The sequence below is a fragment of the Pseudophryne corroboree genome, unplaced genomic scaffold (assembly GCF_028390025.1).
Source record: "Pseudophryne corroboree isolate aPseCor3 unplaced genomic scaffold, aPseCor3.hap2 scaffold_1135, whole genome shotgun sequence".
NCBI classification, from domain to species: Eukaryota; Metazoa; Chordata; class Amphibia; order Anura; family Myobatrachidae; genus Pseudophryne; species Pseudophryne corroboree.
Genome location: NW_026967761.1, coordinates 147,766 through 171,509, shown reverse-complemented (window position 1 = coordinate 171,509; position 23,744 = coordinate 147,766). Strand labels below are relative to the sequence as shown.

The window sequence follows — 23,744 nt, the reverse complement described above, 5'->3', positions numbered from 1 at the left end:
GTTTGCCCTTGTGACTTGTTGATCATCATAGCGAAGCAGATGCTTACAGAAAACTGCAGGGGCTTAGATTGAAAATAAAAAAATTGATGGGTATAAGGTAGAGAGGAGCGGGTTCGGTTCTCCGAGAACCGAATTCCCGACGAACTCCACGTGGTTTACACTGGTCCGAGGCAGGCTCGGTTGTTCCCGCCTGACTCGGAAAACCTGAACAAGGGAAAATGTCATCATCCCGCTGTCGGATTCTCTCGAGATTCGGATTCCATATAAAGAGCTGCGCGTTGCCGCCATTTTTACTCGAGCATTGAAGAGAGAGCGGAGAGGACGTGGCTATGTTCTCTCAGTGGAAATCTCAATATCAGTGCTCAGTATCAGTGGTTACTTATTGCTGCTCAGTAATACTAGTAGTGTGTCTCTCCTGCTCAGTGTCAGTTCTCAGTAGTATCCTCATCAGTGCTCAGTATCACTGCTCATTGTCTTGTGCTGCATTGTGGTGCTCAGCATACTACAGTACATTACTAATAGTCCAGTGCTGCATCTTGCTGCTCAGTGTCAGTTCTAGTATCCTCATCAGTGCTCACTATCACTGCTCATTACATTGTGGTGTTCTGTATACTACAGTAACATAGTAATATAGTAACATATAGTAACATAGTTTTTGAGGTTGAATAGAGGCAAATTGCCCATCGTGTTCAACCTGTTTTAAGTTGTGATGATTCTACATACTTGCTGAATAATGTTTTATGACTAGTTAGCTACTATAACTCATGTTACCCCCGGATTAACCATGTTGATATTTTAAGTATTATAACCTTGGATAGCTTTTTCATTCAGAAATGTATCCATTCCTTTTTTAAATCCAATTACAGAGTCCGCCATTACCACCTTCCCTGGCAGGGAATTCCACATCCTGATTGCCCTAACAGTGAACATCATAGTATCTCACCTGGCAGGTAAGTAGGAGTTGGGCTAGAGCTGTGGAGGATTGCTGCTCGGGCACCCCCTGTCAAGTGAAGGAGATCCAACTGAGGCAGCACAAGGGAACTCTCGAAAGAAGAACAAGGCTAGAGGAAGATCTGAGACAAAGAAATCTGACTTTTACCAGAGCTGACCAGAGGAAAGCACAAACGCAGTCCCCCACTACCACAAATAATGCAGTCGAGTTTCCCACATTTGGGGAAATCACAGGGGTCAGCATACCCAGAGTGCAATGAATGAACCTCACCCTGGGAGAACAATCTTCATGACCATGGTATCTCCTATGCAAAATAAGTATGATTTGGGATAGGGCTGGGGAGGGCCGCTGCTCAGGCACATCTCTGTCAAGTAAAGGAGATTCAACTGAGGCAACACAAGGGAACTCTCATCTGGGGACAACAACTGCAGGGAGAACACATATTTTCAGATGAACATGGGAGGGCAGAAGGCTGCCTAACACTGAAGCACCCCCAAACAACAAACCAAATGCAACTACTAGTGCAAGCATTCCTGGGGGAAGGCCTGCAGCAGATGGATTTGCATATGGTGATGTCATCCAAGCAGTGGGTCAAAGTTGGCTTCAACCCTCGTCTGCATATGAAAATAAAAAAGAGGTGTGCAGGGCATGGCGGCCTTTTGCGGCGCTTGGATGACCCCTAGTTTGCATTAAACACCTCCACCTTCCTTCGGTGTGGGGCTCATGTTGGCTATGCCCCAGCCCCTGAAGCATTCAAGCTGATTTCTTGCAGCAGCTGGGCACTGTAACAGCTCCAGAGCTGCTCTGTAAAGCAAGTAAAAGGGTGTGGGCCCTGCAGCACTACCTGTAGTTTGCATTGTGCGTTGGAAGGCACAAAGTAAGCAGACGGGAGAAGTCAGGATAGTGCACAAGGGCATAGAAGGGAGCGGCTCAAGAAAAGAGAAGTGGAAACAGACAGCAAACTAGGCTGGAGAGAGACCTGAGACAAAGAGATCTGAATTATACGAGAGCCGACCAGAGGAAACACAAATTATGTAATCAAGTGTCCCACATTTGGGGAAATCGTAGGAGCAGCACACCCAGAGTGCATTGGGTGAGCCTTGCCCTGGGAGAAGCACCTTCCTGATCATAGTATCTCACCTGGCAGGTAAGTAGGAGTTGGGCTAGAGCTGGGGAGGGTCGCTGTTCGGGCACCCCCCTGTCAAGTGAAGGAGATCCAACTGAGGCAGCACAAGGAAACTCTCGAAAAAAGAACAAGGCTAGAGGAAGATCTGAGACAAAGAAATCTGACTTTTACCAGAGCTGACCAGAGGAAAGCACAAACACAGTCCCCCACTACCACAAATAATGCAGTCGAGTTTCCCACATTTGGGGAAATGACAGGGGTCAGCATACCCAGAATGCAATGAATGAACCTCACCCTGGGAGAACAATCTTCATGACAATGGTATCTTCTATGCAAAATAAGTATGATTTGGGATAGGGCTGGGGAGGGCCGCTGCTCAGGCACATCTCTGTCAAGTAAAGGAGATTCAACTGAGGCAGCACAAGGGAACTCTCATCTGGGGACAACAACTGCAGGGAGAACACATATTTTCAGATGAACATGGGAGAGCAGAAGGCTGCCTAATACTGAAGCACCCCCAAACAACAAACCAAATGCAACAACTAGTACAAGCATTCCTGGGAAAAGGTCTGCAGAAGACGGATTTGCATACGGTGATGTCATCCAAGCAGTGGGCCAAAGTTGGCTGGAACCCTCATCTGCATATGAAAAGAGAAAAGGGGTATGCAGGGCATGGCGGCCTTTTGCGGCGCTTGGATGACCCTTAGTTCGCATTAAACACCTCCACCCTCCGTCGGTGTGGGGCTCATGTTGGCTATGCCCCAGCCCCTGAAGCATTCAAGCTGATTTCTTGCAGCAGCTGGGCACTGTAACAGCTCCAGAGCTGCTCTGTAAGGCAAGTAAAAGGGTGTTGGCCCTGCAGCACTACCTGTAGTTTGCATTGTGCGTTGGAAGGCACAAAGTAAGCAGACAGGAGAAGTCAGGAGAGTGCACAAGGGCAAGGGCAGGGGCTCAAGAAAAGAGAAGTGGAAACAGACAGCAAACTAGGCTGGAGAGAGACCTGAGACAAAGAGATCTGAATTATACGAGTAGCCGACCAGAGGAAACACAAATTATGTAGTCAAGTGTCCCACATTTGGGGAAATCGTAGGAGCAGCACACCCAGAGTGCAATGGGTGAGCCTTGCCCTGGGAGAAGCACCTTCCTGATCATAGTATCTCACCTGGCAGGTAAGTAGGAGTTGGGCTAGAGCTGGGGAGGGTCGCTGCTCGGGCACCCCCCTGTCAAGTGAAGGAAATCCAACTGAGGCAGCACAAGGAAACTCTCAAAAAAAGAACAAGGCTAGAGGAAGATCTGAGACAAAGAAATCTGACTTTTACCAGAGCTGACCAGAGGAAAGCACAAACACAGTCCCCCACTACCACAAATAATGCAGTCGAGTTTCCCACATTTGGGGAAATCACAGGGGTCAGCATACCCAGAATGCAATGAATGAACCTCACCCTGGAAGAACAATCTTCATGACCATGGTATCTCCTATGCAAAATAAGTATTATTTGGGATAGGGCTGGGGAGGGCCGCTGCTCAGGCACATCTCTGTCAAGTAAAGGAGATTCAACTGAGGCAGCACAAGAGAACTCTCATCTGGGGACAACAACTGCAGGGAGAACACATATTTTCAGATGAACATGGGAGAGCAGAAGGCTGCCTAATACTGAAGCACCCCAAACAACAAACCAAATGCAACAACTAGTACAAGCATTCCTGGGGGAAGGTCTGCAGAAGACGTATTTGCATACGGTGATGTCATCCAAGCAGTGGGCCAAAGTTGGCTGGAACCCTCATCTGCATATGAAAAGAGAAAAGGGGTATGCAGGGCATGGCGGCCTTTTGCGGCGCTTGGATGACCCTTAGTTCGCATTAAACACCTCCACCCTCCGTCGGTGTGGGGCTCATGTTGGCTATGCCCCAGCCCCTGAAGCATTCAAGCTGATTTCTTGCAGCAGCTGGGCACTGTAACAGCTCCAGAGCTGCTCTGAAAGGCAAGTAAAAGGGTGTGGGCCCTGCAGCACTACCTGTAGTTTGCATTGTGCGTTGGAAGGCACAAAGTAAGCAGACAGGAGAAGTCAGGAGAGTGCACAAGGGCATAGAAGGCAGCGGCTCAAGAAAAGAGAAGTGGAAACAGACAGCAAACTAGGCTGGAGAGAGACCTGAGACAAAGAGATCTGAATTATACGAGAGCCGACCAGGGGAAACACAAATTATGCAGTCAAGTTTCCCACATTTGGGGAAATCGCAGGAGCAGCACACCCAGAGTGCAATGGGTGAGCCTTGCCCTGGGAGAAGCACCTTCATGATCATAGTATCTCACCTGGCAGTTATGTAGGAGTTGGGCTAGAGCTGGGGAGGGTCGCTGCTCGGGTACCCCCCTGTCAAGTGAAGGAGATCAAACTGAGGCAGCACAATGGAACTCTCGAAAGAAGAACAAGGCTAGAGGAAGATCTGAGACAAAGAAATCTGACTTTTACCAGAGCTGACCAGAGGAAAACACAAACACAGTCCCCCACTACCACAAATAATGCAGTTGAGTTTCCCACATTTGGGGAAATCACAGGGGTCAGCATACCCAGAATGCAATGAATGAACCTCACCCTGGGAGAACAATCTTTATGACCATGGTATCTCCTATGCAAAATAAGTATGATTTGGGATAGGGCTGGGGAGGGCCGCTGCTCAGGCACATCTCTGTAGAGTAAAGGAGATTCAACTGAGGCAGCACAAGGGAACTCTCATCTGGGGACAACAACTGCCGGGAGAACACATATTTTCAGATGAACATGGGAGGGCAGAAGGCTGCCTAATACTGAAGCACCCCCAAACAACAAACCAAATGCAACAACTAGTACAAGCATTCCTGGGGGAAGGTCTGCAAAAGACGGATTTGCATACAGTGATGTCATCCAAGCAGTGGGCCAAAGTTGGCTGGAACCCTCATCTGCATATGAAAAGAGAAAAGGGGTATGCAGGGCATGGCGGCCTTTTGCGGCGCTTGGATGACCCTTAGTTCGCATTAAACACCCCCACCCTACTTCGGTGTGGGGCTCATGTTGGCCATGCCCCAGCCCCTGAAGCATTCAAGCTGATTTCTTGCAGCAGCTTGGCACTGTAACAGCTCCAGAGCTGCTCTGTAAGGCAAGTAAAAGGGTGTGGGCCCTGCAGCACTACCTGTAGTTTGCATTGTGCATCGGAAGGCACAAAGTAAGCAGACAGGAGGAGAAGTCAGGATAGTGCACAAGGGTATAGAAGGGAGGGGCTCAAGAAAAAAGAAGTGGAAACAGACAGCAAACTAGGCTGGAGAGAGACCTGAGACAAAGAGATCTGAATTATATGAGAGCCGACTAGGGGAAACACAAATTATGCAATCAAGTTTCCCATATTTGGGGAAATCGCAGGGGCAGCACACCCAGAGTGCAATGGGTGAGCCTTGCCCAGGGAGAAGCAACTTCATGATCATAGTATCTCACCTGGCAGGTAAGTAGGAGTTGGGCTAGAGCTGGGGAGGGTCGCTGCTCGGGCACCCCCCTGTCAAGTGAAGGAGATCCAACTGAGGCAGCACAAGGGAACTCTTGAAAGAAGAACAAGGCTAGAGGAAGATCTGAGACAAAGAAATCTGACTTTTACCAGAGCTGACCAGAGGAAAGCACAAACACAGTCCCCCACTACCACAAATAATGCAGTTGAGTTTCCCACATTTGGGGAAATCACAGAGGTCAGCATACCCAGAACGCAATGAATGAACCTAACCCTGGGAGAACAATCTTCATGACCATGGTATCTCCTATGCAAAATAAGTATGATTTGGGATAGGGCTGGGGAGGGCCGCTGCTCAGGCACATCTCTGTCAAGTAAAGGAGATTCAACTGAGGCAGCACAAGGGAACTCTCATCTGGGGACAACAACTGCAGGGAGAACACATATTTTCAGATGAACATGGGAGGGCAGAAGGCTGCCTAATACTGAAGCACCCCCAAACAACAAACCAAATGCAACAACTAGTGCAAGCATTCCTGGGGGAAGGCCTGCCGCAGATGGATTTGCATATGGTGATGTCATCCAAGCAGTGGGTCAAAGTTGGCTTCAACCCTCGTCTGCATATGAAAAGAGAAAAGGGGCATGCAGGGCATGGCGGCCTTTTGCGGCGCTTGGCTGACCCCTAGTTTGCATTAAACACCTCCACCCTCCGTCGGTGTGGGGCTCATGTTGGCTATGCCCCAGCCCCTGAAGCATTCAAGCTGATTTCTTGCTGCAGCTGGGCACTGTAACAGCTCCAGAGCTGCTCTGTAAGGCAAGTAAAAGGGTGTGGGCCCTGCAGCACTACCTGTAGTTTGCATTGTGCGTTGGAAGGCACAAAGTAAGCAGACAGGAGAAGTCTGGAGAGTGCACAAGGGCATAGAAGGCAGCGGCTCAAGAAAAGAGAAGTGGAAACAGACAGCAAACTAGGCTGGAGAGAGACCTGAGACAAAGAGATCTGAATTATACGAGAGCCGACCAGGGGAAACACAAATTATGCAGTCAAGTTTCCCACAGGAGTATATAGGATACGACCCAGTGGTACCTGACGACATAGATACTAACAGCTATTTAATAACATTACGCTAGAAAGTGATTATTAGCAACATATATATCTATATAAACAACCCCGCCAGGGTTGTGCCTTCAAAAATAATCACACACGGACACGCTTTTTAAACCTTTTTTTCACATCTCTTTATTCTTCTTATGCACATGTATGTTAGTTCTGTGATTTTAACCTTTATGTTTCACTGCAGTTTGGGATAATAATATTAATATTTATCCAATTTTAATACATACTTAATAAAGGTTATATTTTATGATTCATTCATTCTGTCCAGTGCGTCAACAGTGCAGATTTCTTCTTGTTTTTTCTCCCAAATTCTATAACAATGACAGTAAATGTTGTTTCTTTTCAAACAGAACTTTCTTGACCATGCTTCTTGCTTGAAAGATCTGGGAGCACATGGAAAACAGTACAAACCATGCAGTATCACAAGAGCCTTTATTTGATATTTCATGAAGATAGAGCAGAATTGAGGACACGTCAACTATTTCTGCCGAAGGTGGTTCATCTTTCCACATGGTGCCTTTGGCCACTGACACCTTCGTTGAGTCAAAGTCTCTGGCTGTGGTCAGAACTTTGAAAATTTATGTCACCAGAACGGTTCAGATTAGGAAAACAGAGGCTCTGTTTGTCCTGTATGCTCCCAACAGGATTGGGTGTCCTGCTTCCATGTAGACAATTATGCGCTGGATCTGTGGTAAGATTCAGCATGCTCATTCCACGGCAGGATTGCCGTTACTGAATTAGGTGAAGACCCATTCTACTAGAAAGGTGGGTTCATCCTGGGCAGCTGGTCGGGGAGTCTCGGCATTGCAACTTTGCCGAGCAGCTATTTAGTAAACACTTTTGCTAAGTTTTACAAGTTTTAGAGTAAAGGAGATTCAACTGAGGCAGCACAAGGGAACTCTGATCTGGGGACAACAACTGCAGTGAGAACACATATTTTCAGATGAACATGGGAGGGCAGAAGGCTGCCTAATACTGAAGCACCCCCAAACAACAAACCAAATGCAACAACTAGTACAAGCATTCCTGGGGGAAGGTCTGCAGAAGACGGATATGCATATAGTGATGTCATCCAAGCAGTGGGCCAAAGTTGGCTGGAACCCTCATCTGCATATGAAAAGAGAAAAGGGGTATGCAGGGCATGGCGGCCTTTTGCGGCGCTTGGATGACCCTTAGTTCGCATTAAACACCCCCACCCTCCTTCGGTGTGAGGCTCATGTTGGCCATGCCCCAGCCCCTGAAGCATTCAAGCTGATTTCTTGCAGCAGCTTGGCACTGTAACAGCTCCAGAGCTGCTCTGTAAGGCAAGTAAAAGGGTGTGGGCCCTGCAGCACTACCTGTAGTTTGCATTGTGCATTGGAAGGCACAAAGTAAGCAGACAGGAGGAGAAGTCAGGATAGTCCACAAGGGTATAGAAGGGAGGGGCTCAAGAAAAAAGAAGTGGAAACAGACAGCAAACTAGGCTGGAGAGAGACCTGAGACAAAGAGATCTGAATTATATGAGAGCCGACCAGGGGAAACACAAATTATGCAGTCAAGTTTCCCACATTTGGGGAAATCGCAGGGGCAGCACACCCAGGTGAGATACTATAATCAGGAAGGTGCTTCTCCCAGGGCAAGGCTCACCCATTGCACACTGGGTGTGCTGCTCCTACGATTTCCCCAAATGTGGGACACTTGACTGCATAATTTGTGTTTCCTCTGGTCGGCTCTCGTATAATTCAGATCTCTTTGTCTCAGGTCTCTCTCCAGCCTAGTTTGCTCTCTGTTTCCACTTCTTTTTTCTTGAGCCCCTCCCTTCTATACCCTTGTGGACTATCCTGACTTCTCCTCCCGTCTGCTTACTTTGTGCCTTCCAATGCACAATGCAAACTACAGGTAGTGCTGCAGGGCCCACACCCTTTTACTTGCCTTACAGAGCAGCTCTGGAGCTGTTACAGTGCCCAGCTGCTGCAAGAAATCAGCTTGAATGCTTCATGGGATGGGGCATGGCCAACATGAGCCCCACACCAAAGGAGGGTGGGGGTGTTTAATGCGATCTAGGGGTCATCCAAGCACCGCAAAAGGCCGCCATGCCCTGCACGCCCCTTTTCTCTTTTCATATGCAGATGAGGGTTGAAGCCAACTTTGACCCACTGCTTGGATAACATCACCATATGCAAATCCATCTGCTGCAGGCCTTCCCCCAGGAATGCTTGCACTAGTTGTTGCATTTGGTTTGTTGTTTGGGGGTGCTTCAGTATTAGGCAGCCTTCTGCCCTCCCATGTTCATCTGAAAATATGTGTTCTCACTGCAGTTGTTGTCCCCATATGAGAGTTCCCTTGTGCTGCCTCAGTTGAATCTCCTTTACTTGACAGAGATGTGCCTGAGCAGCGGCCCTCCCCAGCCCTATCCCAAATCATACTTATTTTGCATAGGAGACACCATGGTCATGAAAATTGTTCACCCAGGGTGAGGTTCATTCATTGCATTCTGGGTATGCTGACCCCTGTGATTTACCCAAATGTGGGAAACTCGCCTGCATTATTTGTGGTAGTTGGGGACTGTGTTTGTGTTTTCCGCTGGTCAGCTCTGGTAAAAGTCAGATTTCTTTGTCTCAGATCTTCCTCTAGCCTTGTTCTTCTTTCGAGAGTTCCATTGTGCTGCCTCAGTTGGATCTCCTTCACTTGACAGGGGGGTGCCCGAGCAGCGACCCTCCCCAGCTCTAGCCCAACTCCTACTTACCTGCCAGGTGAGATACTATGATCTTGAAGGTGCTTCTCCCAGGGCAAGGCTCAACCATTGCACTCTGGGTGTGCTGCCCCTGCGATTTCCCCAAATATGGGAAACTTGACTGCATAATTTGTGTTTCCCCTGGTCGGCTCTCGTATAATTCAGATCTCTTTGTCTCAGGTCTCTCTCCAGCCTAGTTTGCTGTCTGTTTCCACTTCTCTTTTCTTGAGCCGCTCCCTTCTATGCCCTTGCGCACTATCCTGACTTCTCCCGTCTGCTTACTTTGTGCCTTCCAACGCACAATGCGAACTACAGGTAGTGCTGCAGGGCCCACACCCTTTTATTTGCCTTACAGAGCAGCTCTGGAGCTGTTACAGTGCCCAGCTGCTGCAAGAAATCAGCTTGAATGCTTCAGGGGCTGGGGCATAGCCAACATGAGCCCCACACCGAAGGAGGGTGGAGGTGTTTAATGCGAACTAGGGGTCATCCAAGCGCCGCAATAGGCCGCCATGCCCTGCATAACCCTTTTCTCTTTTCATATGCAGATGAGGGTTCCAGCCAACTTTGGCCCACTGCTTGGATGACATCACCGTATGCAAATTCGTCTCCTGCAGACCTTCCCCCAGGAATGCTTGTACTAGTTATTGCATATGGTTTGATATTTGATGGTGCTTCAGTATTAGGCAGCCTTCCGCCCTCCCATGTTCATCTGAAAAAATGTGGTCTCCCTGCAGTTGTTGTCCCCAGACGAGAGTTCCCTTGTGCTTCCTCAGTTGAATCTCCTTAACTTGACGGGGGAGGGGCTTGCCCGAGCAGCCACCCTCCCCAGCCCTATCCCAACTCATACTTATTTTGCATATGAGATCTCTATATCATGAAGATTGTTATCACAGGGTGAAGTTCATCCATTATATTTTAAAATAGGAAGGTTCAAATTACATATTTGAATTGCATCTATGTGCTGGATTCAAATGTTCCCCCCCCCTTCCTTTCTCAATTGTGCCCGTCAGCAGCTATTCTAAGGTTGCTGCCAATGGGTGTGACACATTAATTTCTTCTGTGGGGTACACTGGACTCCACAAGGATTCACATTGGGGTGTAGAGTAGGATCTTGATCTGAGGCACCAACCGGCTCAAAGCTTTTGACTGTTCCCAAGATGCTCAGCGCATTCTCCTCTATAACCCCGCTTCCATGAACAGGGAGCTCAGTTTGTAGTTGGTGCCTTCAGTAGCAGGCCACTTAACAGGGGCCTGCCTCAGGCAGCCTATTCTTAGCTATTAATTTTGACAAGAAAATAAGAACTTTTTTTATGAGAATCTACAAGGGCTGCAGCAGGCTAGGTCTAATAGACATCTTTACTGCAGCTTCATCACTCCCAGCGGCGCTGTATACTCCCGTGCCCTGGTTGCTGGGTCACTGCAGCGGAGGCTCCGGTTTCTTCCTAAGGTCAGTCACACACGCACCGCCCTTCCGGATCACGAGGCCGCTGATGAAGGGGAGCGTGGCCGTAGGGGGTGGACCGTGTGCGCACTGGCGTGGACACTGATTACTGGGCAGCCGCTCCACGAGCCACCAGGTACAGTTAAGGAGCACAGGTCTGGGTTTTTTTCTCCCATATTAAACCAATTTTGTACTGCCCGCAGCGCATTGTGATAGGTAATAGGGCCTGATTCAGGTTGGATTGCAATCACAGTAAGCGATCCAACTGCAAAAATTGCTAAGAGCATACGCATGTGCCTGCATTTTCTGCGGCACCCCGCAGAGAATGCGATCGCCTCTGCCTGTCAATCGGGGCAGGGGGGGAGAGGGGGGTCAGCAACACTCCATTTCCAAGTCAGGGATGGAGCGGTGCGGGGGCAAGGCTTCAAAATGGGGTCTGCAACGGAGGAGACACAGGAGGCGTGGTCACAGCGGCTGTATGACATCACATTCAGCCGCTGTGATCACAAAAATGGTGGCGGCTTCCTGCGCGCACATACAGTCTGCACCAGCAGGAGGCTACACCATTTTTTATGATCACGCTGAACTGCAGTGCGACTGCAATTACAGATTGGTCAAGAAGGGAGGCGTCATGCTGGGTGGCCATGTCCTGTCACTGTGCAGGAGCCAGCACCGCTCACACACTAGTCCCCGGGTGCAGCCCCCAACCCCCGGGACACCCGGAGCAACAAAATGTAGATTCAGGCCACCAGGCCACGCCCCTACCTATGAAACCATGCCTCCTTTTTACCATTGCGCTGCTTATCTGCGCGCACTGCATTACAATCTCCTTCGCCACCTCTCTGGGTGTCACCAGTGATAGTGACACCTCTGCCATGCTTGTAGCAGCTGGTCCTAAGATCTACGCCTCAAGCCCTGAGTGTTTGCCCTTGTGACTTGTTGATCATCATAGCGAAGCAGATGCTTACAGAAAACTGCAGGGGCTTAGATTGAAAATAAAAAAATATATGGGTATAAGGTAGAGAGGAGCGGGTTCGGTTCTCCGAGAACCGAATTCCCCACGAACTCCACGTGGTTTACACTGGTCCGAGGCAGGCTCGGTTGTTCCCGCCTGACTCGGAAAACCTGAACAAGGGAAAATGTCATCATCCCGCTGTCGGATTCTCGCGAGATTCGGATTTCATATAAAGAGCTGCGCGTTGCCGCCATTTTTACTCGTGCATTGAAGAGGGAGCGGAGAGGACGTGGCTATGTTCTCTCAATGGAAATCTCAATATCAGTGCTCAGTATCAGTGGTTACTTATTGCTGCTCAGTAATACTAGTAGTGTGTCTCTCCTGCTCAGTGTCAGTTCTCAGTAGTATCCTCATCAGTGCTCAGTATCACTGCTCATTGTCTTGTGCTGCATTGTGGTGCTCAGCATACTACAGTACATTACTAATAGTCCAGTGCTGCATCTTGCTGCTCAGTGTCAGTTCTAGTATCCTCATCAGTGCTCACTATCACTGCTCATTACATTGTGGTGTTCTGTATACTACAGTAACATAGTAATATAGTAACATATAGTAATATAGTTTTTGAGGTTGAAAAGAGGCAAATTGCCCATCGTGTTCAACCTGTTTTAAGTTGTGATGATTCTACATACTTGCTGAATAATGTTTTATGACTAGTTAACTACTACAACTCATGTTACCCCCGGATTAACCATGTTGATATTTTAAGTATTATAACCTTGGATAGCTTTTTCATTCAGAAATGTATCCATTCCTTTTTTAAATCCAATTACAGAGTCCGCCATTACCACCTTCCCTGGCAGGGAATTCCACATCCTGATTGCCCTAACAGTGAAGATCATAGTATCTCACCTGGCAGGTAAGTAGGAGTTGGGCTAGAGCTGTGGAGGATTGCTGCTTGGGCACCCCCTGTCAAGTGAAGGAGATCCAACTGAGGCAGCACAAGGGAACTCTCGAAAGAAGAACAAGGCTAGAGGAAGATCTGAGACAAAGAAATCTGACTTTTACCAGAGCTGACCAGAGGAAAGCACAAACACAGTCCCCCACTACCACAAATAATGCAGTCGAGTTTCCCACATTTGGGGAAATCACAGGGGTCAGCATACCCAGAATGCAATGAATGAACCTCACCCTGGGAGAACAATCTTCATGACCAAGGTATCTCCTATGCAAAATAAGTATGATTTGGGATAGGGCTGGGGAGGGCCGCTGCTCAGGCACATCTCTGTCAAGTAAAGGAGATTCAACTGAGGCAGCACAAGGGAACTCTCATCTGGGGACAACAACTGCAGGGAGAACACATATTTTCAGATGAACATGGGAGGGCAGAAGGCTGCCTAAAACTGAAGCACCCCCAAACAACGAACCAAATGCAACTACTAGTGCAAGCATTCCTGGGGGAAGGCCTGCAGCAGATGGATTTGCTTATGGTGATGTCATCCAAGCAGTGGGTCAAAGTTGGCTTCAACCCTCGTCTGCATATGAAAAGAAAAAAGGGGTGTGCAGGGCATGGCGGCCTTTTGCGGCGCTTGGATGACCCCTAGTTCGCATTAAACACCTCCACCCTCCTTCGGTGTGGGGCTCATGTTGGCTATGCCCCAGCCCCTGAAGCATTCAAGCTGATTTCTTGCAGCAGCTGGGCACTGTAACAGCTCCAGAGCTGCTCTGTAAAGCAAGTAAAAGGGTGTGGGCCCTGCAGCACTACCTGTAGTTTGCATTGTGCGTTGGAAGGCACAAAGTAAGCAGATGGGAGAAGTCAGGATAGTGCACAAGGGTATAGAAGGGAGGGGCTCAAGAAAAAAGAAGTGGAAACAGACAGCAAACTAGGCTGGAGAGAGACCTGAGACAAAGAGATCTGAATTATATGAGAGCCGACCAGGGGAAACACAAATTATGCAGTCAAGTTTCCCACATTTGGGGAAATCGCAGGGGCAGCACACCCAGAGTGCAATGGGTGAGCCTTGCCCTGGGAGAAGCATCTTCATGATCATAGTATCTCACCTGGCAGGTAAGTAGGAGTTGGGCTAGAGCTGGGGAGGGTCGCTGCTCGGGCACCCCCTGTCAAGTGAAGGAGATCCAACTGAGGCAGCACAAGGGAACTCTCGAAAGAAGAACAAGGCTAGAGGAAGATCTGAGACAAAGAAATCTGACTTTTACCAGAGCTGACCAGAGGAAAGCACAAACACAGTCCCCCACTACCACAAATAATGCAGTTGAGTTTCCCACATTTGGGGAAATCACAGGGGTCAGCATACCCAGAATGCAATGAATGAACCTAACCCTGGGAGAACAATCTTCATGACCATGGTATCTCCTATGCAAAATAAGTATGATTTGGGATAGGGCTGGGGAGGGCCGCTGCTCAGGCACATCTCTGTCAAGTAAAGGAGATTCAACTGAGGCAGCACAAGGGAACTCTCATCTGGGGACAACAACTGCAGGGAGAACACATATTTTCAGATGAACATGGGAGGGCAGAAGGCTGCCTAATACTGAAGCACCCCCAAACAACAAACCAAATGCAACAACTAGTGCAAGCATTCCTGGGGGAAGGCCTGCAGCAGATGGATTTGAATATGGTGATGTCATCCAAGCAGTGGGTCAAAGTTGGCTTCAACCCTCGTCTGCATATGAAAAGAATAAAGGGGTGTGCAGGGCATGGCGGCCTTTTGCGGCGCTTGGATGACCCCTAGTTCGCATTAAACACCTCCACCCTCCTTCGGTGTGGGGCTCATGTTGGCTATGCCCCAGCCCCTGAAGCATTCAAGCTGATTTCTTGCAGCAGCTGGGCACTGTAACAGCTCCAGAGCTGCTCTGTAAAGCAAGTAAAAGGGTGTGGGCCCTGCAGCACTACCTGTAGTTTGTATTGTGCGTTGGAAGGCACAAAGTAAGCAGACGGGAGAAGTCAGGATAGTGCACAAGGTAATAGAAGGGAGGGGCTCAAGAAAAAAGAAGTGGAAACAGACAGCAAACTAGGCTGGAGAGAGACCTGAGACAAAGAGATCTGAATTATATGAGAGCCGACCAGGGGAAACACAAATTATGCAGTCAAGTTTCCCACATTTGGGGAAATCGCAGGGGCAGCACACCCAGAGTGCAATGGGTGAGCCTTGCCCTGGGAGAAGCATCTTCATGATCATAGTATCTCACCTGGCAGATAAGTAGGAGTTGGGCTAGAGCTGGGGAGGGTCGCTGCTCGGGCACCCCCCTGTCAAGTGAAGGAGATCCAACTGAGGCAGCACAAGGGAACTCTCGAAAGAAGAACAAGGCTAGAGGAAGATCTGAGACAAAGAAATCTGACTTTTACCAGAGCTGACCAGAGGAAAGCACAAACACAGTCCCCCACTACCACAAATAATGCAGTTGAGTTTCCCACATTTGGGGAAATCACAGGGGTCAGCATACCCAGAATGCAATGAATTAACCTAACCCTGGGAGAACAATCTTCATGACCATGGTATCTCCTATGCAAAATAAGTATGATTTGGGATAGGGCTGGGGAGGGCCGCTGCTCAGGCACATCTCTGTCAAGTAAAGGAGATTCAACTGAGGCAGCACAAGGGAACTCTCATCTGGGGACAACAACTGCAGGGAGAACACATATTTTCAGATGAACATGGGAGGGCAGAAGGCTGCCTAATACTGAAGCACCCCCAAACAACAAACCAAATGCAACAACTAGTGCAAGCATTCCTGGGGGAAGGCCTGCCGCAGATGGATTTGCATATGGTGATGTCATCCAAGCAGTGGGTCAAAGTTGGTTCAAACACCTTTGCAAAGTTCTATAAGTTTGATACCCTGGCTGAGGAGGACCTCCTGTTTGCTCAATCGGTGCTGCAAAGTCATCCGCACTCTCCTGCCCGTTTGGGAGCTTTGGTATAATCCCCATGGTCCTTACGGAGTCCCCAGCATCCTCTAGGACGTAAGAGAAAATAAGATTTTAAACCTACCGGTAAATCTTTTTCTCGTAGTCCGTAGAGGATGCTGGGTGCCCGTCCCAAGTGCGGTCTACTTCTGCAAGACTTGTATATAGTTATTGCTTACATAAGGGTTATATGTTAGTTTTCATCGGTCTTGGACTGATGCTATGTTGTTTTCATACTGTTAACTGGGTAGTATATCACAAGTTATACGGTGTGATTGGTGTGGCTGGTATGAATCTTGACCTTGGATTAACAAAAATCCTTTCCTCGTACTGTCCGTCTCCTCTGGGCACAGTTTCTCTAACTGAGGTATGGAGGAGGGGCATAGAGGGAGGAGCCAGTGCACACCCAGATCTAAAGTCTTTCTTAAAGTGCCCATGTCTGCTGCGGAGCCCGTCTATCCCCCATGGTCCTTACGGAGTCCCCATCATCCTCTACGGACTACGAGAAAAAAAAATTACCGGTAGGTTTAAAATGTTATTTTTTTCTCTGCAACCCACTGCTAAATTGTGCTTCCTAGCTGTTTTTTATAAAATCACTTAATTAAATCTAACTCTGATTACGTCAGAGAAGGCCAGGTACCCTACACCATAAGAGGGGGTTTGAAATTTTGACTTGTCTACTTAAAGATCACCAAAATCTGATGACAAGGTCAATTACATCCCTGGGTGGGATTGAACCACCAACCTTTTGGTTAATAGCCCATGTAAGTGCAAGAAATCCTGAAGCACTCACTCATCATGGGAAAGTACCAATGTGTTTCTTACAAAAATTCTCCAGATTATTGACTTTTTAAAGTTTTTCTAGGAAACGTTCTAGATGAATGCTTATTAGCCTTTGTCAGTATTGACTTTCGCAAGGTGTCTCTGTGGCGCAATCGGTTAGCATGTTTGGCTATTAACCAAAAGGTTGGTGGTTCAATCCCACCCAGGGATGTAATTGACCTTGTAATCAGATTTTGGTGATCTTTAAGTAGACAAGTCAAAATTTCAAAAAAACCCCTTATGGTGTAGGGTACCTGGCCTTCTCTGATGTAATCAGAGTTAGATTTGATTAAGTGATTTTATAAAAAAACAGCTAGGAAGCACAATTTAGCAGTGAGTTGCAGAGAAAAAAAATTATGCTGGCAGAAAAGTCCAATTGAGTGATTAAACAGCTCTTCATTTTCTGATTTTATGTTTATGCTAACAAATTTGCTCTCTGAAAAGTGTCCACAAAGCCAAGTCTCTGATTAACACCTTTGTAGGAATGGTTTTTCACCTATTACTGAATTAAACTTGCTTCATTGGAAAGGCATCAAAGATGCATCCTCATTTCAATGTCTACTGAAATAATACAGGTTGACACCAGGAAACGTCACTGCATCCTTGCTGCTTCCTCATGGGGAAGTCTGTTTAATGTGAAAACAAGGTGATATCTAATCAGCACACAGGTAAGGAATTAAGAAAATCTTTCTTTATGGGTGAAGATGTTTCTCACAAATTGTTGTCCCAATGCATCATTGAAATTCAAGATGGAAGATGATTTTCATATATCACTTGTACATTTTGCATTGCTCTTCTGGTGACAATGTAGTTTGTTTTTGTCAATTACCATTTCAGTAATAGGGTAAAGAAAATTAAGTGGATTTTTTAAAGAAAACAATGCTGTCAATATACTATTAAAACAAATTAAAATGATAAAAGTTATTGTACTTTAAGTAAAAATAAAAGTGCCAAAATATCAATCCCAGTTTTTGATTACTTTAATTATAAAAAAAAAAATGCACATAGCAGAGGATAGTTTCGATCAATCGACCTCTGGGTTATGGGCCCAGCATGCTTCCATTGCACTACTCTGCTGCTCATGGAAGTGTCAGAGATCCTGAAGACTAAATTGATTAAAGGCCTTAAAGTACTGGACTATAAGGAAAGACTTACTAGGCTGAATATTTATACACTAGAAAAGAGGTGCCTAAGAGGAGATATTATTAATATCTTCAAATATGTAAAGATACATAACAAAGAGTTATCAGAGGAATTATTTATTAAAAGAACACGTGGTCACTCGCTGCGACTGGAGGAAAGTTCAGAACGCAATGGAGGAAAGGTTTCTTCACTGTTAGGGCAATCAGGATGTGGAATTCCCTGCCAGGGAAGGTGGTAATGGCGGACTCTGTAATTGGATTTAAAAAAGGAATGGATACATTTCTGAATGAAAAAGCTATCCAAGGTTATAATACTTAAAATATCAACATGGTTAATCCGGGGGTAACATGAGTTATAGTAGCTAACTAGTCATAAAACATTATTCAGCAAGTATGTAGAATCATCACAACTTAAAACAGGTTGAACACGATGGGCAATTTGCCTCTATTCAACCTCAAAAACTATGTTACTATATTACTATGTTATTGTAGTATACAGAACACCACAATGCAATGAGCAGTGATAGTGAGCACTGATGAGGATACTAGAACTGACACTGAGCAGCAAGATGCAGCACTGGACTATTAGTAATGTACTGTATTATGCTGAGCAACACAATGCAGCACAAGACAATGAACAGTGATACTGAGCACTGATGAGGATACTACTGAGAACTGACACTGAGCAGGAGAGACACACTACTAGTATTACTGAGCAGCAATAAGTAACCACTGATACTGAGCACTGATATTGAGATTTCCACTGAGAGAACATAGCCACGTCCTCTCCGCTCTCTCTTCAATGCACGAGTAAAAATGGCAGCAACGCGCAGCTCTTTATATGGAATCCGAATCTCGCGAGAATCCGACAGCGGGATGATGACATTTTCCCTTGTTCAGGTTTTCCGAGTCAGGCGGGAACAACCGAGCCTGCCTCGGACCAGTGTAAACCACGTGGAGTTCGTGGGGAATTCGGTTCTCGGAGAACCGAACCCGCTCCTCTCTACCTTATACCCTATCAATTTTTTTATTTTCAATCTAAGCCCCTGCAGTTTTCTGTAAGCATCTGCTTCGCTATGATGATCAACAAGTAACAAGGGCAAACACTCAGGGTTTGAGGCGTAGATCTTAGGACCAGCTGCTACAAGCATGGCAGAGGTGTCACTATCACTGGTGACACCCAGAGAGGTGGCGAGGGAGATTGTAATGCAGTGCGCGCAGATAAGCAGTGCAATGGTAAAAAGGAGGCATGGTTTCATAGGTAGGGGCGTGGCCTGGTGGCCTGAATCTACATTTTGTTGCTCCGGGTGTCCCGGGGGTTGGGGGCTGCACCCGGGGACTAGTGTGTGAGCGGTGCTGGCTCCTGCAAAGTGACAGGGCATGGCCACCCAGCATGACGCCTCCCTTCTTGACCATGCTGTAATTGCAGTCGCACTGCAGTTCAGCGTGATCATAAAAAATGGTGTAGGCTCCTGCTGGTGCAGACTGTATGTGCGCGCAGGAAGCCGCCACCATTTTTGTGATCACAGCGGCTGAATGTGATGTCATACAGTCGCTGTGACCACGCCCCCTGTGTCTCCTCCGTTGCAGACCCCATTTTGAAGTCTTGCCCCCGCACCGCTCCATCCCTGACTTGGAAATGGAGTGTTGCTGACCCACCTCTCCCCCCCTTCCCCGCCCCGATTGACAGGCAGAGGCGATCACATTCTCTGCGGGGTGCCGCAGAAAATGCAGGCACATGCGTATGCTCTTAGCAATTTTTGCAGTTGGATCGCTTATTGTGATTGCAATCCAACCTGAATCAGGCCCTATTACCTATCACAATGCGCTGCGGGCAGTACAAAATTGGGTTAATATAGGAGAAAAACCCCCAGACCTGTGCTCCTTAACTGTACCTGGTGGCTAGTGGAGCGGCTGCCCAGTAATCAGTGTCCACCGCAGTGCGCACACGGCCCACCCCCTACGGCCTCGCTCCCCTTCAGCAGCGGCCTCGTGATCCGGAAGGGTGGTGTGTGTGTGACTGACCTTAGGATGAAACCGGAGCCTCCGCTGCAGTGACCCAGCAACCAGGGCACGGGAGTATACAGCGCCGCTGGGAGTGATGAAGCTGCAGTAAAGATGTCTATTAGACCTAGCCTGCTGCAGCCCTTGTAGATTCTCATAAAACAAGTTCTTCTTTTCTTGTCAAAATTAATAGCTAAGAATAGGCTGCCTGAGGCAGGCCCCTGTTAATTGGCCTGCTACTGAAGGCACCAACTACAAACTGAGCTCCCTGTTCATGGAAGCGGGGTTATAGAGGAGAATGCACTGAGCTTCTTGGGAACAGTCAAAAGCTTTGAGCCGGTTGGTGCCTCAGATCAAGATCCTACTCTACACCCCAATGTGAATCCTTGTGGAGTCCAGTGTACCCCACAGAAGAAATTAATGTGTCACACCCATTGGCAGCAACCTTAGAATAGCTGCTGACGGGCACAATTGAGAAAGGAAGGGGGGGGGACATTTGAATCCAGCACATAGATGCAATTCAAATATGTAATTCGTACCTTCCTATTTTAAAATATAATGGATGAACCTCACCCTGTGAGAACAATCTTCATGATCAAGAGATCTCATATGCAAAATAAATATGAGTTGGGATAGGGCTGGGGAGGGCTGCTCGGGCAGCACCTCCCCCATCAAGTTAAGGAGATTCAACTGAGGAAGCACAAGGGAACTCTCGTCTGGGGACAACAACTGCAGGGAGACCACATCTTTTCAGATGAACATGGGAGGGCGGAAGGCTGCCTAATACTGAAGCACCATATGCAACAACTAGTACAAGCATTCCTGGGGGAAGGTCTGCAGCAGACAGATTTGCATACGGTGATGTTATCCAAGCAGTGGGCCAAAGTTGACTGGAACCCTCATCTGCATATGAAAAGAGAAAAGGGGCATGCAGGGCATGGCGGCCTTTTGCAGTGCTTGGATGACCCCTAGTTCACATTAAACACCCCCACCCTCCTTTGGTGTGGGGCTCATGTTGGCCATGCCCCATCCCCTGAAGCATTCAAGCTGATTTCTTGCAGCAGCTGGGCACTGTAACAGCTCCAGAGCTGTTCTGTAAGGCAAGTAAAAGGGTGTGGGCCCTGCAGCACCACCTGTAGTTCGCATTGTGCGTTGGAAGGCACAAAGTAAGCAGACGGGAGGAGAAGTCAGGATAGTGCGCAAGGGCATTCTTTTCTCTTAGTCCGTAGAGGATGCTGGGGTCACATTAAGAACCATGGGGTATAGACGGGATCCGCAAGAGACATGGGCACTTTAAGACTTTCAAAGGGTGTGAACTGGCTCCTCCCTCTATGCCCCTCCTCCAGACTCCAGTTATAGGAACTGTGCCCAGGGAGACGGACATTTCGAGGAAAGGATTTATTGTTAAACTAAGGTGAGCATCTTACCAGCTCACACCTTAAACATGCCGCAGAACGTGGCATTCAACAGAACACAAGCCAACGGCATGAACAATTGCAGCAAAAAGCTGACCAGAACCATAACACAACATGTGTATAACCACAAGTAATAACTGCAGACACAGTATGGACTGGGACGGGTGCCCAGCATCCTCTACAGACTAAGAGAAAAGGATTTACCGGTAGGTATTAAAATCCTATTTTCTCATACGACCTAGAGGATGCTGGGGTCACATTAAGAACCATGGGGTTATACCAAAGCTCTTGAACGGGTGGGAGAGTGCGTACGACTCTGCAGCACCGAATGACCCAACTTAAGGTTATCATCAGCCAAGGTATCAAACTTGTAAAACTTAGCAAAAGTGTTTACTAAATAGCTGCTCGGCAAAGTTGCAATGCCGAGACTCCCCGACCAGCTGCCAAGGATGAACCCACCTTTCTAGTAGAATGGGTCTTCACCTACTTCAGTAACGGCAATCCTGCCGTGGAACGAGCATGCTGAATCTTACCACAGATCCAGCGCATAATGGTCTGCATGGAAGCAGGACACCAAATCCTGTTGGGAGCATACAGGACAAACAGAGCCTCTGTTTTCCTAATCTGAACCGTTCTGGTGACATACATTTTCAAAGTTCTGACCACAGCCAGAGACTTTGACTCAACGAAGGTGTCAGTGGCCAAAGGCACCATGTGGAAAGATGAACCACCTTCGGCAGAAATTGTTGACGTGTCCTCAATTCTGCTCTATCTTCATGAAAGATCAAATAAAGGCTCTTGTGATACTGCATGGTTTGTACTGTTTTCCATGTGCTCCCAGACCTTTAAGCAAGTAGCATGGTCAAGAAAGTTCTGTTTGAAAAGAAACAACATTTACTGTCATTGTTATGCAAATAAACTTACATTAAAGCTAACAAGAAAGCACACTCGTTCTGTCTTTAAACTGATAAAAGAAACCCCAATAATATGGAGCATGCAAAAATTGAGATAAAACTCAGTTTTGCTCCTCTCCACGGAAATCTTTAGTAAAAGGCGAAAGATTTGTTCGTTCTGAAGAGAAACCAGAACATGACCAAGATTCCACCTGTCGCCTGAGTGCCATGCCAGCAGTCCTCATTCAGCTCAAAGTGAGCACCCAATTTGAAAGAAAGAAAGCAGATTTCTCACCAGGCTTCCCCTTGCTATAAACATGGTTTGTACTCTTTTCCATGTGCTCCCAGATCTTTCAAGCAATTAGTGTGGTCAAGAAAGTTCTGTTTGAAAAGAAACAAACATTTACTGTCATTTCTATGCAAATGAGCTTACATTAAAGCACACTCGTTCTATCTTTAAACCGATAAAATAAAATCCCAATAAGATGGGGCATGCAAAAATTGAGATAAAACTCAGTTTTGCTCCTCTCCACGGAAATCTTTAGTAAAAGGCGAAAGATTTGTTCGTTCTGAAGAGAAACCAGAACATGACCAAGATTCCACCTGTCGCCTGAGTGCCATGCCAGCAGTCCTCATTCAGCTCAAAGTGAGCACCCAATTTGAAAGAAAGAAAGCAGATTTCTCACCAGGCTTCCCCTTGCTATAAACATGGTTTGTACTCTTTTCCATGTGCTCCCAGATCTTTCAAGCATTTAGTATAGTCAAGAAAGTTCTGTTTGAAAAGAAACAAACATTTACTGTCATTTCTATGCAAATGAGCTTACATTAAAGCACACTCGTTCTATCTTTAAACCGATAAAAGAAACCCCAATAAGACGGAGCATGCAAAAATTGAGATAAAACTCAGTTTTGCTCCTCTCCACGGAAATCTTTAGTAAAAGGCGAAAGATCTGTTCGTTTTGAAGAGAAACCAGAGTATGACTAAGATTCCACCTGTCGCCTGAGTGCCATGCCAGCAGTCCTCATTCAGCGCAAAGTGAGCACCCAATTTGAAAGAAAGAAAGCAGATTTCTCACCAGGCTTCCCCTTGCTATAAGCATGGTTTGTACTCTTTTCCATGTGCTCCCAGATCTTTCAAGCAATTAGAATGGTCAAGAAAGTTCTGCTTGAAAAGAAACAGACATTTATAGTCATTGTTATGCAAATAAACTTACATTAAAGCTAACAAGAAACTGATAAAAGAAACCCCAATAATATGGGGCATGCAAAAATTGAGATAAAACTCAGTTTTGCTCCTCTCCACAGAAATCTTTAATAAAAGGCGAAAGATTTGTTCGTTCTGAAGAGAAACCAGAGCATGACCAAGATTCCACCTGTCGCCTAAATGCTGTGCCAGCAGTCCTCATTCAGATCAAAGTGAGCGCCCAACTTGAAAGTAAGCAGATTTCTCACCTGGCTTCTCCTTGCTATAAGCATGGTTTGTACTGTATTCCATGTGCTCCCAGATCTTTCAAGCAAGTAGCATGGTCAAGAAAGTTCTGTTTGAAAAGAAACAAACATTTACTGTCATTTCTATGCAAATGAGCTTACATTAAAGCACACTCATTCTATCTTTAAACCGATAAAAGAAACCCCAAAAAGATGGGGCATGCAAAAATTGAGATAAAACTCGGTTTTGCTCCTCTCCACGGAAATCTTTAATAAAAGGCGAAAGATTTGTTCGTTCTGAAGAGAAACCAGAGCATGACCAAGATTTTTATCTGAAAATATGTGT

At 47.0% G+C, this 23,744-nt stretch overlaps 19 non-coding genes and 3 pseudogenes across 19 annotated transcripts; 3 read left to right on the top strand and 19 right to left on the bottom strand.

Moving 5' to 3' along the window:
• Positions 1-1,109: 1,109 nt before the first annotated feature.
• On the bottom strand, positions 1,110-1,273 carry LOC134990051 (U1 spliceosomal RNA). Its single transcript, XR_010194975.1, has one exon. It is a non-coding gene; the product is annotated as a U1 spliceosomal RNA (small nuclear RNA).
• A 671-nt stretch (positions 1,274-1,944) lies between these two features.
• On the bottom strand, positions 1,945-2,107 carry LOC134990008 (U1 spliceosomal RNA). Its single transcript, XR_010194935.1, has one exon. It is a non-coding gene; the product is annotated as a U1 spliceosomal RNA (small nuclear RNA).
• A 152-nt stretch (positions 2,108-2,259) lies between these two features.
• LOC134990079 (U1 spliceosomal RNA) lies at positions 2,260-2,423 on the bottom strand. The gene has a single exon (XR_010195003.1). It is a non-coding gene; the product is annotated as a U1 spliceosomal RNA (small nuclear RNA).
• Positions 2,424-3,091: 668 nt separating this feature from the next.
• LOC134989989 (U1 spliceosomal RNA) lies at positions 3,092-3,255 on the bottom strand. Its single transcript, XR_010194920.1, has one exon. It is a non-coding gene; the product is annotated as a U1 spliceosomal RNA (small nuclear RNA).
• A 152-nt stretch (positions 3,256-3,407) lies between these two features.
• Positions 3,408-3,571, bottom strand: LOC134990055 (U1 spliceosomal RNA). The gene has a single exon (XR_010194979.1). It is a non-coding gene; the product is annotated as a U1 spliceosomal RNA (small nuclear RNA).
• A 670-nt stretch (positions 3,572-4,241) lies between these two features.
• On the bottom strand, positions 4,242-4,404 carry LOC134989993 (U1 spliceosomal RNA). The gene has a single exon (XR_010194923.1). It is a non-coding gene; the product is annotated as a U1 spliceosomal RNA (small nuclear RNA).
• A 152-nt stretch (positions 4,405-4,556) lies between these two features.
• Positions 4,557-4,720, bottom strand: LOC134990053 (U1 spliceosomal RNA). The gene has a single exon (XR_010194977.1). It is a non-coding gene; the product is annotated as a U1 spliceosomal RNA (small nuclear RNA).
• Positions 4,721-5,422: 702 nt separating this feature from the next.
• LOC134990004 (U1 spliceosomal RNA) lies at positions 5,423-5,557 on the bottom strand (annotated as a pseudogene).
• Positions 5,558-5,709: 152 nt separating this feature from the next.
• LOC134990070 (U1 spliceosomal RNA) lies at positions 5,710-5,873 on the bottom strand. Its single transcript, XR_010194994.1, has one exon. It is a non-coding gene; the product is annotated as a U1 spliceosomal RNA (small nuclear RNA).
• A 2,361-nt stretch (positions 5,874-8,234) lies between these two features.
• On the top strand, positions 8,235-8,390 carry LOC134990013 (U1 spliceosomal RNA). Its single transcript, XR_010194938.1, has one exon. It is a non-coding gene; the product is annotated as a U1 spliceosomal RNA (small nuclear RNA).
• A 674-nt stretch (positions 8,391-9,064) lies between these two features.
• LOC134990083 (U1 spliceosomal RNA) lies at positions 9,065-9,228 on the top strand. The gene has a single exon (XR_010195006.1). It is a non-coding gene; the product is annotated as a U1 spliceosomal RNA (small nuclear RNA).
• A 152-nt stretch (positions 9,229-9,380) lies between these two features.
• LOC134989997 (U1 spliceosomal RNA) lies at positions 9,381-9,543 on the top strand. Its single transcript, XR_010194927.1, has one exon. It is a non-coding gene; the product is annotated as a U1 spliceosomal RNA (small nuclear RNA).
• A 3,304-nt stretch (positions 9,544-12,847) lies between these two features.
• Positions 12,848-13,011, bottom strand: LOC134990059 (U1 spliceosomal RNA). The gene has a single exon (XR_010194983.1). It is a non-coding gene; the product is annotated as a U1 spliceosomal RNA (small nuclear RNA).
• Positions 13,012-13,703: 692 nt separating this feature from the next.
• LOC134989981 (U1 spliceosomal RNA) lies at positions 13,704-13,845 on the bottom strand (annotated as a pseudogene).
• Positions 13,846-13,996: 151 nt separating this feature from the next.
• On the bottom strand, positions 13,997-14,160 carry LOC134990041 (U1 spliceosomal RNA). The gene has a single exon (XR_010194965.1). It is a non-coding gene; the product is annotated as a U1 spliceosomal RNA (small nuclear RNA).
• Positions 14,161-14,852: 692 nt separating this feature from the next.
• Positions 14,853-14,994, bottom strand: LOC134989988 (U1 spliceosomal RNA; annotated as a pseudogene).
• A 152-nt stretch (positions 14,995-15,146) lies between these two features.
• Positions 15,147-15,310, bottom strand: LOC134990048 (U1 spliceosomal RNA). Its single transcript, XR_010194972.1, has one exon. It is a non-coding gene; the product is annotated as a U1 spliceosomal RNA (small nuclear RNA).
• A 6,742-nt stretch (positions 15,311-22,052) lies between these two features.
• Positions 22,053-22,168, bottom strand: LOC134990024 (U5 spliceosomal RNA). Its single transcript, XR_010194949.1, has one exon. It is a non-coding gene; the product is annotated as a U5 spliceosomal RNA (small nuclear RNA).
• A 275-nt stretch (positions 22,169-22,443) lies between these two features.
• Positions 22,444-22,559, bottom strand: LOC134990023 (U5 spliceosomal RNA). The gene has a single exon (XR_010194948.1). It is a non-coding gene; the product is annotated as a U5 spliceosomal RNA (small nuclear RNA).
• A 274-nt stretch (positions 22,560-22,833) lies between these two features.
• Positions 22,834-22,949, bottom strand: LOC134990021 (U5 spliceosomal RNA). The gene has a single exon (XR_010194946.1). It is a non-coding gene; the product is annotated as a U5 spliceosomal RNA (small nuclear RNA).
• A 264-nt stretch (positions 22,950-23,213) lies between these two features.
• Positions 23,214-23,329, bottom strand: LOC134990035 (U5 spliceosomal RNA). The gene has a single exon (XR_010194959.1). It is a non-coding gene; the product is annotated as a U5 spliceosomal RNA (small nuclear RNA).
• A 270-nt stretch (positions 23,330-23,599) lies between these two features.
• On the bottom strand, positions 23,600-23,715 carry LOC134990030 (U5 spliceosomal RNA). The gene has a single exon (XR_010194955.1). It is a non-coding gene; the product is annotated as a U5 spliceosomal RNA (small nuclear RNA).
• Positions 23,716-23,744: the final 29 nt, after the last annotated feature.